Source organism: Eptesicus fuscus, chromosome 16 (genome assembly GCF_027574615.1).
Source record: "Eptesicus fuscus isolate TK198812 chromosome 16, DD_ASM_mEF_20220401, whole genome shotgun sequence".
In the NCBI taxonomy this organism is placed as follows: Eukaryota; Metazoa; Chordata; class Mammalia; order Chiroptera; family Vespertilionidae; genus Eptesicus; species Eptesicus fuscus.
This window is the reverse complement of record NC_072488.1, coordinates 65354687-65369370: the sequence shown is the minus strand read 5'-3', so window position 1 is coordinate 65369370 and position 14684 is coordinate 65354687. Positions and strand designations below refer to the sequence as shown.

General features: G+C 39.6%; 1 pseudogene; it reads right to left on the bottom strand.

Moving 5' to 3' along the window:
- Positions 1 to 7785: 7785 nt before the first annotated feature.
- LOC103296808 (derlin-1-like) lies at positions 7786 to 8525 on the bottom strand (annotated as a pseudogene).
- Positions 8526 to 14684: the final 6159 nt, after the last annotated feature.

Here is a 14684-nt window from a genome sequence, read left to right as displayed (position 1 = left end):
GTCACTACCTTCTTTTGATGAATTCTCAGTACCTCATAGCTACTGACTGCCATTCCATGTTATCTTAAATCTTCCTCCTTAAATGTTTAGTATAGCTGATCATTTTAGAAGTTAATCTAGTTTGCATGAAAGTCTGCCTCTGGGTTTTATTCACCTTCTAGATTTAAGTAACATTTGTTATTGATGGACCCAAATGTGCTTGAGCTGGCACAGTTAGTGATAAGCAGAAACAAGAATCTCTGGTTATTGATGAGACCAGTGGTGCTAGCTCAGAACTACTGAACACTCTTTTGGCTAAAGTCTGTATGTATCTGACCAGTGGCACCAGTATGTTTCGTTGAAGTTGTATCTATGTGTGTGCTGTGGCATGCTGGGGACCTGTTGGGTAAGAAAAGCCAAAAGAGGTAATCACAGCTGTGAGAAAACATAGATAGGGATGGTACCTTTTGCCAAAGCTGTAGCCTCACGTTCTATTGTACTCCAGTCTCAGTCTTAGAGCTTTAAGCATCTATAATGAATACCATATCCATACTGAAGGAGCTCACCAACCTCACCTTACATCAAGCTAGTGAACATGAAAAAATACAGTCAAACCTCAGGTCTCAAATATCTCCCATCTCAAATAACTTGGTTCTCAACCAAGTTGTTCATGGAAGTTTGGTTGAACCAAACTTCAGTTCTTGATCTGACAACCCTTTCAAAAAAAAAGTGTCTCTGGGGTCACAGAGAATTCAAATCAGTTTACTGCTAAACCTCCCATGGTGTTAACATCTCAGGAAATTGTGCTGTGAATATTTTTTATTTTTATTTTTTGCTTTTGTTGCTGGCAAATTGACAATTAGCACAATTTTGAAACATTATGAGGCCATCAAGAGTGCTACTGTTGTTAAGGGTGTGAAAAAACAATGATCACAGGCAATTGAAGAGGCAGAAAAACTATTGATTTGGATAAACAAAAAGCTGTTAGCTGGAGGCAGTGATATGTGAAAAAGTGAAGATGCAGTATACTGACCTCCTGAACATATCCCTGGAATAAGTGCTGAAAGTGATAGTTTAAGGCTAGTAGGGGGCGGTTTGATAAATTTAAAAAGTGTTTGTTTATAGATTAAATAATACATTAGACATGTTCTGTATATTAGAAAGGTTAAAACAGGAAATCATTTGGAGTCTAGAATGAATTAATTATCAAGTTATTATTTCTAATGGGAAAAATGATTTGGTTTTTGAATCAATTGCTTATTGAACAGCCTTCTGGAACAAATTAAGTTTGAGAACCTAGATTGCACTGTAAAGAGAAAATTTTGAAAGATTTTAGAGAAAAAAACAACACATAATTTTAAAAGCAAAAATAGTTCTAAATATGGCAATCTTTGTTATTAGAAACCATGGAGGCCAAAGATAATGTAAAGCCATTTTTTAAAATTCTGAAAGAAAAAGAAAAATTACCAACCTAAACCATGCCAACAATAGCCAGTAAAACTATTTTTCCAGAATACAAGAGAAAAAAAAAAACATTTTTTTTTTTTAATTCAAGGAAACTAAGAGATTTCATGGCCAGCTTATCATCAATAAAAGATATTGCTAAAGGATATTCTTCAGAATGAAAAGAAATGAGACCAGTGAAAAATTTAAATCTTTGGGAATGAATGAAATAGCAAATGCCATAAAGATTATTTTTCTATTAATTCTTTTAAAATACACATAAATTATTTAAAACAAAAATTATCACACTGTCTTATGGAGGTTTTTTATGTATAACAACATTTTTAGCATAGAGGATGACAGGCTGGGGGTAAATAAAAATATATTGCTAATGTTTCTACATTTTAAAGAAATCATAATATAAATTCTAAGTAATATAAAAGGTAGTTTATAGTAATCATCAGAGCAGCCAAATAAATAATGCAAAGAGATAAAACAAATAAAAGATAATAAGTAAAGTAAAATGAAATTCTAAAAATAATTTTTACTTATACAAAAGAAAGTATCAAAGGTGAAAAAGGAATAAAGAGTGGACAGTAGGAAAACAAATAATAAAATGAAAGCTCTAAATAGAACCAGATCAGTAACTAAATTAGATGTTAATAGATTAAAAACTCCTGTTAAATGGAAGATATTTTCAAAATGGATTTAAAAAATAAGTTCCAAATTAACAATATTGTATCTATAAAATATGCCCTTTAAAAATAAAGAAATTGATATTCTGGAAATCAATGCATGGAAAAAGATACAAAGTGTAACTGTGAGTATAAGAAGGCTAGAAAGTACACTGGGTGGGGCAAAAAGTAGCTTTACAGTTGTAAGTGAAACAGAGTGTATTCTTGTATTATTATTTATTATTATTGTGTTATTTTCCATACAAACAACTGCATGTCTACTTTTGCCCTGCCTGTATATCAGTGTCAGATAAGACAAATTCAGAGACAAAGCACATTGCCAGAGATAAAAAAAAGCTATTTCATAAGAGAATCAATGAAGGAGTAAGACATAACTCTCATAAGTATGTAATGCACTTAACAGATTCCCAAAATAAATAAGGAAAAATTGAAAAAAAATTATAATCATAGTAGCAGATAATAACCAACCTATTGACTAAAAAAGGCAAAAATATCAGCAAGAAAGAAGAGAATCTGGACACTATCTCTAACTTTGACCTAAGTAATATCTTTACATCATATGTGATAACTGCAGAACATGTATTGACAGGCTATATATCAGACTACTAACAAAACTCATTAAATTTTAAATAATGCAAATCATATTGAGTATGTTGTGCAACTACATTAAAATTAAAATATAAATTTATAAAAATCATATATTTAGAAAAACTCCAAATATTTGAAAATTAAGCAGCATGCCTCAAAATAACATATCTGTTGAAGAAGGAATTACAAGGAATATTTTAAAACTAGAGGCCTGGTGCATGAATTCATGCACAGGTGGGGGGGCTGATTGGGGGCGGGGGCAGCTGGGGAAAGGGGCTGCAGGCTGTTGGCCAGCCAGCCCTGACCCCATTTGAACTCCTGGTCACTCCTGGTTGAGGGGACAATTTGCATACTAGCTTTTTATTATATAGAATATTATAAAATTAATAAAGATGAAAAGACAACATTTTAAGATGGAGATGTGGGTAATGCAGTTTAATGAGAAAACTTAATAGATTGGAATAGATTGATAATTAGATTCCTAATTAATATTAGGAAGCAAAAAAATCTAAAGTTAAATAACTAAATTTTCACTTTAAGAAGCTGAGACAAAAAGAGTTAACTAAATGCACAATAAGTGGAAAAGAATAAAGATCAAAGCAGCAATCAATGAAGTATAAAATTGGCACCAATAGAGATTAACAAAGAAATCAAAAGCTAGTTATTTAAAAAGATTAATTAAACTAGTGAAAATTTAGCTTAAAGTCAAAAGTAGCAAATTTTCACTATTAGAAGTGATTGGAGCAACATTGCCCCAAATTTACAAATTAAAAAGATACTAATGTCATGACACCAAATTTGGCAATTTGGATAAAATTAAATGAATTTTTTCAAAGACACAAATTACTAAGCTTGAATAGAACTATTAGTATTCATTTCTAAAAAATTAAAAGTCTACCCATGAAGAAAAGGCTAAGTTTCTATACATTATGGTTTTCTGGTAAGTTATATAAAATTCTGAGGTTGCAAGCAATACCAGTATTATACTAAGAAAACAGATGGCATTTTATGAGGTGGGCATAAGTTGTATACCAAAACCTGAGTAATATTGTACAACACAAAATAATTAGAGACCAATATTCCTCATAAACAAGAATGATTTCTTAACACATTTTTAATAGATCAAAAGCAACAATGTATAAAATATATCATGACTACAAAGCAGTTGACCCAGGAATCCAAGTGCTCTAAGGCAACTTTGAGCTGGCTCCTAATAATCACACACCCTGGTATTCATGTTCTTATCACCTCCTCTTTTTTTTTTTAATATATTTTATTGATTTTTTACAGAGAGGAAGGGAGAAGGATAGAGAGTTAGAAACATCAATGAGAGAGAAACATTGATCAGCTGCCTCCTGCACACCCCTTACTGGGGATGTGCCCACAAAAAAGGTACATGCCCTTGACCGGAATCGAACATGGGACCCTTGAGTCCGCAGGCTGACGCTCTATCCACTGAGCCAAACCAGTTTAGGGCTTATCACATACTCTTGAGTGTGAGTTAGAGTTAACGACTCACTTCTAGCTTCTAATATTAGGTAACTAAGAAGATGACAGCTTTGTCTTTCTGCTCTCTCTTGGACTGCTCACACTTGGAGAACCATCAATAAGTCATGAGGCGGCCCACTTGCTGAAACAACCAGAAAAAAACGTGGCAGTTCATGAAGAGTCGAGGCCCACTGAGTGACCTTAAAAGAAAATCTTCCTCCAGAGGAGACCACAATCCCCAACAAAAGCTTTTTTGAATATTCATTACAGATCTTGAGTCAAAAACACCTACCGCACAAAAATTGTGAGGTAACAAATATCCATTGTTTTAATTAATATGCTAACTTTTGGGATAATTTATTATGGTTTAACTTTAACATAACCAGTAAATTCACCAAATTTAAAATACATAGAAAATTACCATATTATAATTTAACTTTATTTAGAGCAAGCATTTGACAAGTTCAATAGCAATTGATGAATAAAAAGCAAACATACTCATCAGATTTGGAGTAGAAGGAAACATCTGTACTGATGAAGAACATCTAAAAGAATCTACAACTTACATCAGGCTCAGTGGTAAAAGAACGAACCTTTTTCTCCGACTTTGGAATCTAAGATGTGTTCTCTCACCATTTCTAGTTGATATTTTTATTGGAGTCTTGGTGCAGTAAAGTGAGAGAATAATTGAAAAAGGCACAGATGAGGAAATGAAATAAAGCCATCTCTATTTATAAATGACATGTTGTTTAGGTAGAAAGCCTTATTTCAATTCCAGAACTAAGAATTACAATTTTAAAAGGATGTGAAATAAGAAGTTAGTATAAAACATAAGTGTATTTTCATATAATAACAGCTAATATTTGGAAAAATTAAACTTAAATAGGAGTGATATTTACAATACTGTGAAAAAATGGAAACAGAGTGAATAAGAAAAGTTGTACAAGGTTTTGTCACTGAAGACTATAAATATTACTGGAAGAAATTAAAGAAAACATAAATTAATGGAATAATAAATCATGTTTATTGATTTATTATTGTTAAGGTACCTGTTATCCCATATTCACTTACACATTAAATGCTGTCATATTTAAACTATCACTATGCATTTTATAAAATCAATGAGCTGATTCTAAAATTTATATGACAATAGAAATGATCCAGATAGCTAAATTATTAAAATAAATTTAAAGAACTTATAAACTACCTGATCTCTAACTACTATCATGTTACTGCAATTAAGGTGGTGTAGATATATAGATGAATTAAACAGAATTGAGATTCTAGAAATAGAGATACTGATATGTGGTCAATTGATTTTGACAAAGATGGTAAGGCAATTCAATGGGGAAAGACTTCAATAAATGGTGCTGGAACAACTGGATATCTATATAGTAAAAAAGAGAATCTTATCCCTTACTTCACAGAATACACAGATATTAACTCAAAATACACCATGTAATGTGAAATTTAAACCCATAATACTTATAATAAAAGGGAAATGAGAAATCTTTATTAACTTGGAAAGAAGAAAATATTTCTTAGATAGGACATAAAAACATCAATTAAAAAGATTACATTTGATTTTACCACAATGAATAATTTTTGCTCTTCAAAAGACACCACTAAAGAAGGAAAAGGTCAAGTTAGGGGATGAGATAAAATATTTGCAACACATAATCAGACAAAATGCTTGTATTCACAATGTATAAATAGCTTATCCTATCTAATAATAGAGTAACATGTAAATTACCATTACTCCGCTACGCCCACGATTGGGTGGTGGGAGGCTGGGGGGCGGGACTCAGGGTGGCCTATCCTGCCATTGAGAGGCACGGATCTGCTGCCAGTGAGGGGGGCTACCCTGCTGTTTAGAGGCGCAGGGGTCGGGAGTCCCGCCCCCTGTGCCTCTCAATAGCAGGGTAGCCCCCCTCAGCGGCCACGGACCATCAAAAGTGGGGGAGCTGGGTGCCTGTCTGCTCTGGCACCAGGCCTTTCAGAAGCCTCAGCCAAGCCAGAGGCTTCTGAAAGGCCTGGTGCACCAGTGGACAGGCACCCAGCTCCACCGCGAAAAGCGAAAGCATGTAGGGGACCCTACACATGCATGATTTAATCATGCACTGGGCCTCTAGTAACTTAATAATAGAAGGGTAAATAATACTTAGACATAAAAGGAAATGGACAACTGTTACATATGATAATAAAGACCAATTTCAAAACCATTTTGTGAAGCCAATATGGTATAATTCCACTTCTATGAGGAGCCTAGAGTTGTCAAATTAATAGGGTCAGAAAGTAGGATGGTGGGGGGAGTGATGAGTTGTTTAATGGGGATAGAGTTTTAGTTTTATAAGATGAAGAGTTCCGGAGATGGCTACTGGGGTGTTTCACAACACTGTGAATGTATTTAATGCCCAGAACTGCACACTTTAAAATGGTTAAAATATGTGTGTCAATTGCATTTGTGTGTTTTTAAAATAGGAATTATTATTTTTCTAAATAAAGTTTTTATTGTTGAAATACATATACACACATATGCATATACTGTTATATGCTTTTTTAAATAAATGCAACATATTTATTGTTCTTTGCTAGTGGCCTTTCTGCTGTTTGTTTCTTTATTATTGATTTGCAAGAGCTTTTTGTATATTAATCAAATGTGCTTTTTTCATGTGTTTAAAAAATGGTTAAAATAGTAGATTTATGTTATGAGCTTGACCACAATCTATATATAAATAAAAGTCAAGCAACCGGAACAACCGGTAAGACTGAAATGACCAGTTGCTATGATGCGCACTACTGCCAGTCAACTGGCCCTATTGGGGGTGAGGCCAACTGGCCAACCTTCCACAGCCCCAGCCCTGATCAGCCTCACCCCCCCATCTGGGATGGAGCTAGCCAAACTCCCACATCCCCTCCCCACAGCTGGCCTGGCCCCAATTGGCCCCAATTGTGGCAGGCCAGCCAGACCCCACCCATGCACGAATTCATGCACCGGGACTCTAGTTAAAAATTAGAAAAAATAAAAATAAAGAACATGAGCACTGTGTTCAAATGTTAGTTCTGTTGACATTGACTGAAGAATTCCCCCTCTGAGGAAAAAAAAATCTCTCTCTTTTTTTTTTTTTTTTTCCAAAGGCAAAACCATTTTATGGGCAATCTCCTCTAGCTGCAAATTGGGGGTTGGAAAAAGAGTAGGAGGGAGGTGTGTGCAAGAAAGAGGTAAGAGTCCTTTTGACAAGTATTTGATGGCTCAATCGCAGGCACCCAGGTTGGTGACAGCAGACCAGGACCTAGAAAAACTCCATTATTTGGATGGAAACGGAAGAGACACCAAAAACCATAGTCATTTCTGAAACTTGCACAGTTGACATTTTTTTTCATAGCAGAAAGTACTTGAATGAGAATCACAAAACTTGAGGAACACATATTTTCTTCAGGATTTAAAAAATGGTATCTTGTACAGAAAGACTATCTTCAGTGTGGGTCAGGTCCACCAGTGTTTGCTGGGATGCAGTTGTTGAGCACAGCCAGCACAGGGAGGAAAATTTCCTGAGCAGAGTAGCTGGTGGGCAGGACAGAGGCCACTCCTTCATTGGTCCCCAAGTCAGAAGCCCTGTCCCCAATTGTGTCTGCCACCTGTACCATTCTGCTCACCTCTCACTAGCAGGGAGCACGCCAAATCCAAACACCCCTCCTCTCCTACTGGGCAGCCAGTGGTACAAAAACTGGGGTGTGGAGAGAAAATTTCTTCCTTGTAAGTCCATTGGGTATCTGAACATTAGGAAGAAATAAAGATGTCCAACCAGATTTCCAAAGAGCTCATTGATTACCAATGATATAGTTGAATCCAAAGATAACCCAAGGTAAGTAACAGGCCTTAATTCATGTTCTGAATCAAAATGACTCAAATCTGTTCAACTGGGCCCAGACATAAAGCATGGGCATGATCAGAGGAATCATCAGCAACTGCATGTCCATTGCTAAGCCAGTAATGACAATGCAAATCCAGTTTAAGAGGACCATGATTAAATAGTCTGCTGGCCTCCCATCAAAAGCTCCTGTTTTGAGTCATATAGAATACTGATATAAGAAAAATAAATTGACCAAATAAAGAAATCCAGTTCCTGGATCCACAGGGGAAAAAAGTGGCAGTGATGGGTCTCCAAATTTGGAAGCAGCAGAGAAAGGCTTCGGGCCAGAGGATGAAAAGGCCGGGCTGATGAGACCTGGTTGGCTAACCAGGGCACCCCCCTTCCCCTTCGTGGTGGTGGTGAACCAACAGTGCGTGACGGCCAGGATGCTCCTGAACCAGTCCCCAGTGTCCGACATCTCCGCCTCTTAGGTGGCCAGGATGAGCACAGCTGCGCAACTCCCCATCCAAGCCAGCTGGCTTCGAGCATGGAAGGTGTCCAGGCAGAAGCCACCCAGGTTGTGGTGCAGAAGGCGGAGACCGACGGACATGGTGCCACCGAATTCGGATGAGTGAGCAAAAAGATAATTTTATTAAGTATATTTAAAAAAGCAAAACAGAAAGACTACATGCAATATAATTTATATAAAATTTTAGAGAATTCAAATTGATTTGAAGTGACGGAAAGCATATCAGAGATTGCCTGGACATGGAATGGTTGAAGTCACACATTTTCAAGGAGAAAGAAGAAAAAAACAAAAAACTTACAGGTGATAAAACTATACTGTATCTTTATATGGGTGTATACTTCTGATGAAAATATTTAAATTATATACTTTAGATGTCTGCATTATAAATTTATATCGTATATAAATCATACCGTAATAAAATCAATTATACAAAAAATTGAAAAATTTAGTCTAAACCTTTCTCATAGAAGAAAACGAAGTAAGCCATGTGACTGTAAAAATAATGCCAGGATGGCATATGAAGGCTTTGCATTATTATTATGAAATATACTCTAAATGAGGCACATACACCATGTGACATCCTGTACTCTACACTGTGTTGGAACAAGGCTCCAACAGAAACTCTGAAAGCGCTTTCTAGAAACTCCACATTAGATCCAACCATGACCTCCTGGTTCATAGGTTGATGCTCAACCACTGAGTCACAGCCAGGCAATAGCAGCACTCTTGAGGATTAAAAATGGTGGCAGAGTAAGTGGATGCTGCACAGTCACGCTCCCAGGAACAAACCGGAATTACAACTAAAATACCAAAAAACTTCCTGAATAATCAATGGAAAACTCGCAGGAGAGAACCCTGACACCCAAGGACCAAAAATGGAGGCTGCACAGAGTGTGGTTGGAGGGGCAGAGGTGAGAAAGGGCTGGCCAGGCACCCACAGACAATAACTGAAGTCCTGCAGAGATATCTCAGCTGGGGGAAGGGGGCTGCCACTGAGAACTCTGGGATCTAATGCCCAAGTTGGGCCCCCCAGCAGAGAGCACAAGAACTGTGAAAAACAGCAGGGTTATTGTCTGCCAGGGAGTGACAGCTAAAAATGCAGACACCCTCTTAAAGGGCCAATGCACAAAATTCCCTGTGAAGCCACCCACCTTGAGCTCTGACAGAGGGAGTATGAAGTGTACTGGAGCTTTGAGAGCAGAACCCAGGACTTGTGACTCAGGGGATAGAGCTCAGAAGGCAGACACGCCAAGAGTCCTGGGCTGAGTCATTCCCTCACAGAGCGGGAGACATCTTTCCCACACAGACATTTGCCTTGCCTGTGGGGAAGACAGTCAACACACCCTATTGGAAAACACCTTGCTCTGAGTTCACTTAAGAGACTAAAAACAACAATTAGCCTCCAGGCAGAAGCAACTGTCACACCCTGTTGAAATAAACTCTCACCACACCTGAGGACAATTACCTGGGGCACAATTCAAGTTGGAATCTTATCAGTCTGTATGCAGAGGTGGTCTCTGGAGGCTTTGAGTCTTTGTCTGATCTAATTAGTCAGAAACAGCCTTTAACACTGTCCTGCACTAGAGATTGAGAGGTGTAGAGGATCTACCTAATACATAGTCACAAACTCAGACAGCCAAAATGAGGAGACAAACAAACAACCTCCAAATGAAAGAACTAGAGAATTCTCCAGAAGAAGAGATGAATGAAGCAGAGATAAATTTATATGAAACAGTTCAGAGTAATGATGGTAAAGATGCTCAACAGCATGAAAAAAGATATAGTAATTATGAAAAAAAAAACAGTCTGAGATAAAGAATGACATAACACAAATAAAGAACACATTGGAAGGGATACACAGCAGATTAGGGGAAGCTGAGGATCAAATCAGTGAGTTAGAAGACAGAATTGAAAATATCACTCAATCAGAGAACCAAAAAGAAATAACAATTAAAAAACAGGAGGACAGCTTAAGGGAGCTGTGGGACAATGTGAAAGATAACAATATTAGAATAGCAGGTGTGCCAGAAGAAGCAGAAAGGGAGAAAGGAATAATGGGAGAACATTTTCCTAACCTGGTAAAGGAAAAAGACACACAAGTTCAGGAGGTAAAGAGAACCCCAAGCAAGAAGAACCCAAACAGGCCCATGCCCAGACACATCACAGAAACTCCACATTAGTGGCTTTTATGAGTCACAATCCCCTATCCTTTTCCTTAAATCCTGTCTACCTATGGGACACTGGAAGCAAATAATTGTACCACAAATGAATGCACACTCTGTAGGTGAAAGAGGTAGAAGCAAAGCCTCATGGGAGTCCAGAGGAATATGCATTCCCAACTGAACTAACCAGAGTAGAGGTTACAGAAGAGCAGCACAATATGCAGCTCTTCACAAGGTACCAGGCAGCTTTAGGCAGAGCAGCCAGACAAGGAAGCCCTGGCCTGGTCAGAGGGAGGGGTGAGGAGCCAAGAGCCTGCAGGGAAGTGACAGCTAAGGGAGGAAGACTTCTAGTAGACAGCATCCTAGCTTCTGTTTGCTTCATCTGTGCCAATGTCTTGTGTTATCCTATATAATAAAAGCCTAATATGCAAATCAACTAAACTGCGGAATGTCCAGTCGCTATGACACGCACTGTCCATCAGGGGGCAGACACTCAACGCAGGAGCTGCCCCCTGGTTGTCAGTGTGCTCCCACAAGAGGGAGCCGCTCAGCCAGAGGCAGGGTTCAGGACTGGCAAGCGCAGCGGCGGCGGCGGGGGTCTCTCCTACCTCCAAGGCAGTGCTGAGGAGGAGTGAGCCAAGCCTTAAGGAGCAGCAAGCGGGCAGGCAGTAAGGATCGAGGGGTCATGGACTGCGAGAGGGTGCAGACTGGGCTGAGGCACCCCCTGAGTGCACGAATTTTTGTGCACCAGGCCTCTAGTCTATATATATAAAAAGCCAGTGACAGTAACACCATAATGACCATAACAACCAGAGACCAAAACACCAAAGCCCCTTGCCCAGGCTGGACCCACCCTCCAGGGAGTGGTTAGGGGTGCCCGTAGGCCAGTGATGGGCAACCTTTTGAGCTTGGTGTGTCAAACTTTGCCAAAAAACTGAGCATAACTCAGGTAGTGTGTCACTTTGAGGAAAAAACATTATTTTGCAAATGTTTCATCCTCGGCATGTGGCCGCCTCAGCGGCTGCGTGTCATCAGAAATGGCTATGCGTGTCAGTGCTGACACATGTGTCATAGGTTCGCCATCACTGCCCTAGGCAATGTGATAGTTGCAAGTTTGATGGGGGAAAGTCAAAGAAATAGGGGGAAGGTCTTAAGGGTCTGTGGGGTTGGGGTGGTCGGCCCAGTTTGGATTGTGCTGGGGAAGGAAGAGGAAGATCCGATTGGAAAATGGCTCAACACAGTACCTTTCTCATTGTGAACCAGGACAGCATCAGCAGTGGACTGAATGGGAGGTTGTTTCATAAGTGCACTTGGGATCAACATGTTCAAGGCAGTGACAGTATTCCCAAAACTTGATTGATTCCAAATAGTAAACAGCTATCAATGTCAAAGAACAGAAAAATCCTCTCTAACTAGAGGCCCTGGACATTGCAACTTGAATGAAGGAAACACCACTTAAGGAGGAGCTAGAAAAACTGGAAGTATGTGACCAGAGGATTGTGGGATTGTGGAGGACGCCTGGGCTAGAATGTGAACCTGTTATTGCGCATTTATATAGTCATCCTTATAGTCCTCAGTCTGTCAGTATTTGGACGTGACTTCTGGTGGGGGATTATTTCAATTGAGGTTTGCTGTTCCCTTGCACAAGGAAGATCAGAATTAAAGGTTTCGTTTGTTGCCTTGGTTTGAAGCAGAGGGAAATGGGATAGTGACAAATAAGAAACTTTGGAGATAGTGAAGGGCAGTTTGTCCAGATTGTTGAGAGCTCAGAATTAGAGTTTAATTGGGATAGAAATCCTGCTAATAGCACCTGATGCCTTAAATCTGAGCACTCTACTTTTAGGTTTTCCAGTTCAAGTTTTGGAGATTGCCTAGTAAAACATTTCTGGTTGGAAAGTGTTTGTATAGAAGCCCATAAGTATTAAGTATTTGCTGTGTAAGGAATATGGAATAATGTTAAACACCACATGTTCTCAAGAAGCTCGAATTTTAAAATGAAAAATAAAGGAGAAATATAAATATTAAAAATAAAAAAGGAAGAAGTTTTAGGGGCAATCACGCAGGCAGGCAAATGGTTAGGAGTCAGCGGTCCTGGATTGCGAGAGGGATGTCTGACTGCCAGTTTAGGCCTGATCTGTGGGATTAGGCCTAAACTGGCAGTTGGACATCCCTTGAAAGGTCCCAAATTGCAAGAGGGTGCAGGCCGGGGTGAGGGACACCCCCCCCATGCACAATTTCATGCACTGAGCCTCTAGTCTATACTAATAAAAGGGTAATATGCTAATTAGACCAGACAGATTGAACGTCTTCCAGACGTCCTTCCAGACAAAGCCACAGTGGAGGGGCCGAGACAAAGGTGGTTAAGGGGCAATCAGGCCAGCAGGGGAGAGTGGTTAGGTGTGATTAGGCAGGCAAGCAGGACAGTGGTTAGGAGCCAGCGGTCCCAGATTGCAAGAGGGATGTCTGACTGCCTGTTTAGGCCAGATCCTAGTGGGCCTAAACCGGCAGTTGGACATCCCTCGAGGGGTCCCAGATTGGAGAGGGTGCAGGCCAGGCTGAGAGACACCCACCATGCACAAATTTTGTGCACCAGGCCTCTAGTTTATTTATAAATTTAATATATCCCCAAACGTGTATTAACAATGCCATTTTCAATATAAAAGGGGTATAATCTGAATAGTGATTTTGATATGCTCAACTGGGAAGTCTGGTAAAGTGAGATTTCACACAGACATTGTCCTGTGGCCAATAATGCCCACTCATCAATTAAACGAATTCACTGAGGCAGAGAGCACCCAAGCAGCAATGATGTGGGTCATTTTTACAGTGTTTTCAAAGAGCAAAAGGCCCACAGAAGTCCTGTGGTCCACTAAACTTGGATTAATCTCATCAGCTCTCTCCTGGTCCATCAGTGCTCTCAGCCCACCATGCACTTGGCAGCTCCATTCTGTTCCTATTCACTACCACAAGGCTTCCAAGTTTCCCCAGGCACCTCCCACACACTCACCAGATGTCTCTGCTTCCTGCTTCACACTCAAAACAATGGAGCTCAGCAGTCCTGGATTTACTAAATAAACTTGCCCACTCTACCTCACAATGATCTTTTTTTGAGAATTCTCTTCCCTTTCTGAAGGTTAATTTGTTCCTCTCATTTTTACTTAGTATTTCTGTTTCTTGCTCACTATTGAGATCACTACATCTGATTTAGAGCCCCGTTATGACTTGAAAGTGATGTAAGGGTCCAGGATAAGTTCCTAATGCATCCCAGCATTCTCACTGTTGTTGCTCACAGCCCCTGTCTTCATTCAGATGCTTGTCCACTCTTTTCAGAATATTTAAATTGCCCCATACGTGTCCTCATGCTTCCAATTCAACCCTGAAAACCATACACTGGTCCTACCTAGCATTCTAAGGTACACATCTCATGTCACTCCTCATCCTATCTAATAATAGACAAATATGCAAATTGACCGCACCTTCGCTACACCCAAGCCACGCCCACCAGCCAAGCCACGGCCACCAACCAATCAGGACGAGTATGCAAATTACCCCAACAAATATGGCGGCTAATTTGCATATCAAGACAGCATCAAAAGAAGCCAAGACCTGCAGAAGGGAGTAAAGCTTCGAAAAAGCAAGCAAGCCTGGGGGGGAGGAGAAGGGAGGAGCGGAGGCGGGGCCGGGGGCAAAGGGAAAAGCAGGCGGGCTGGCGGAGAAGGCGGGGCGGGCGACAAGGGCAGAGAGGAGGTGGGGTAGAGTGCAGTGGGAAATCCTATTGCAGGATTTTTCCTGCAACTGGAACACTAGTCCTATCTAATAATACACAAATATGCAAATTGACCATATCTCCGACACACTCACAAGCCACACCCACAAGCCATGCCAACCACCCAATCAGAGCGAGCATGCAAATTAACCCAAACCAAGATGGCTACAGCCACAGAGA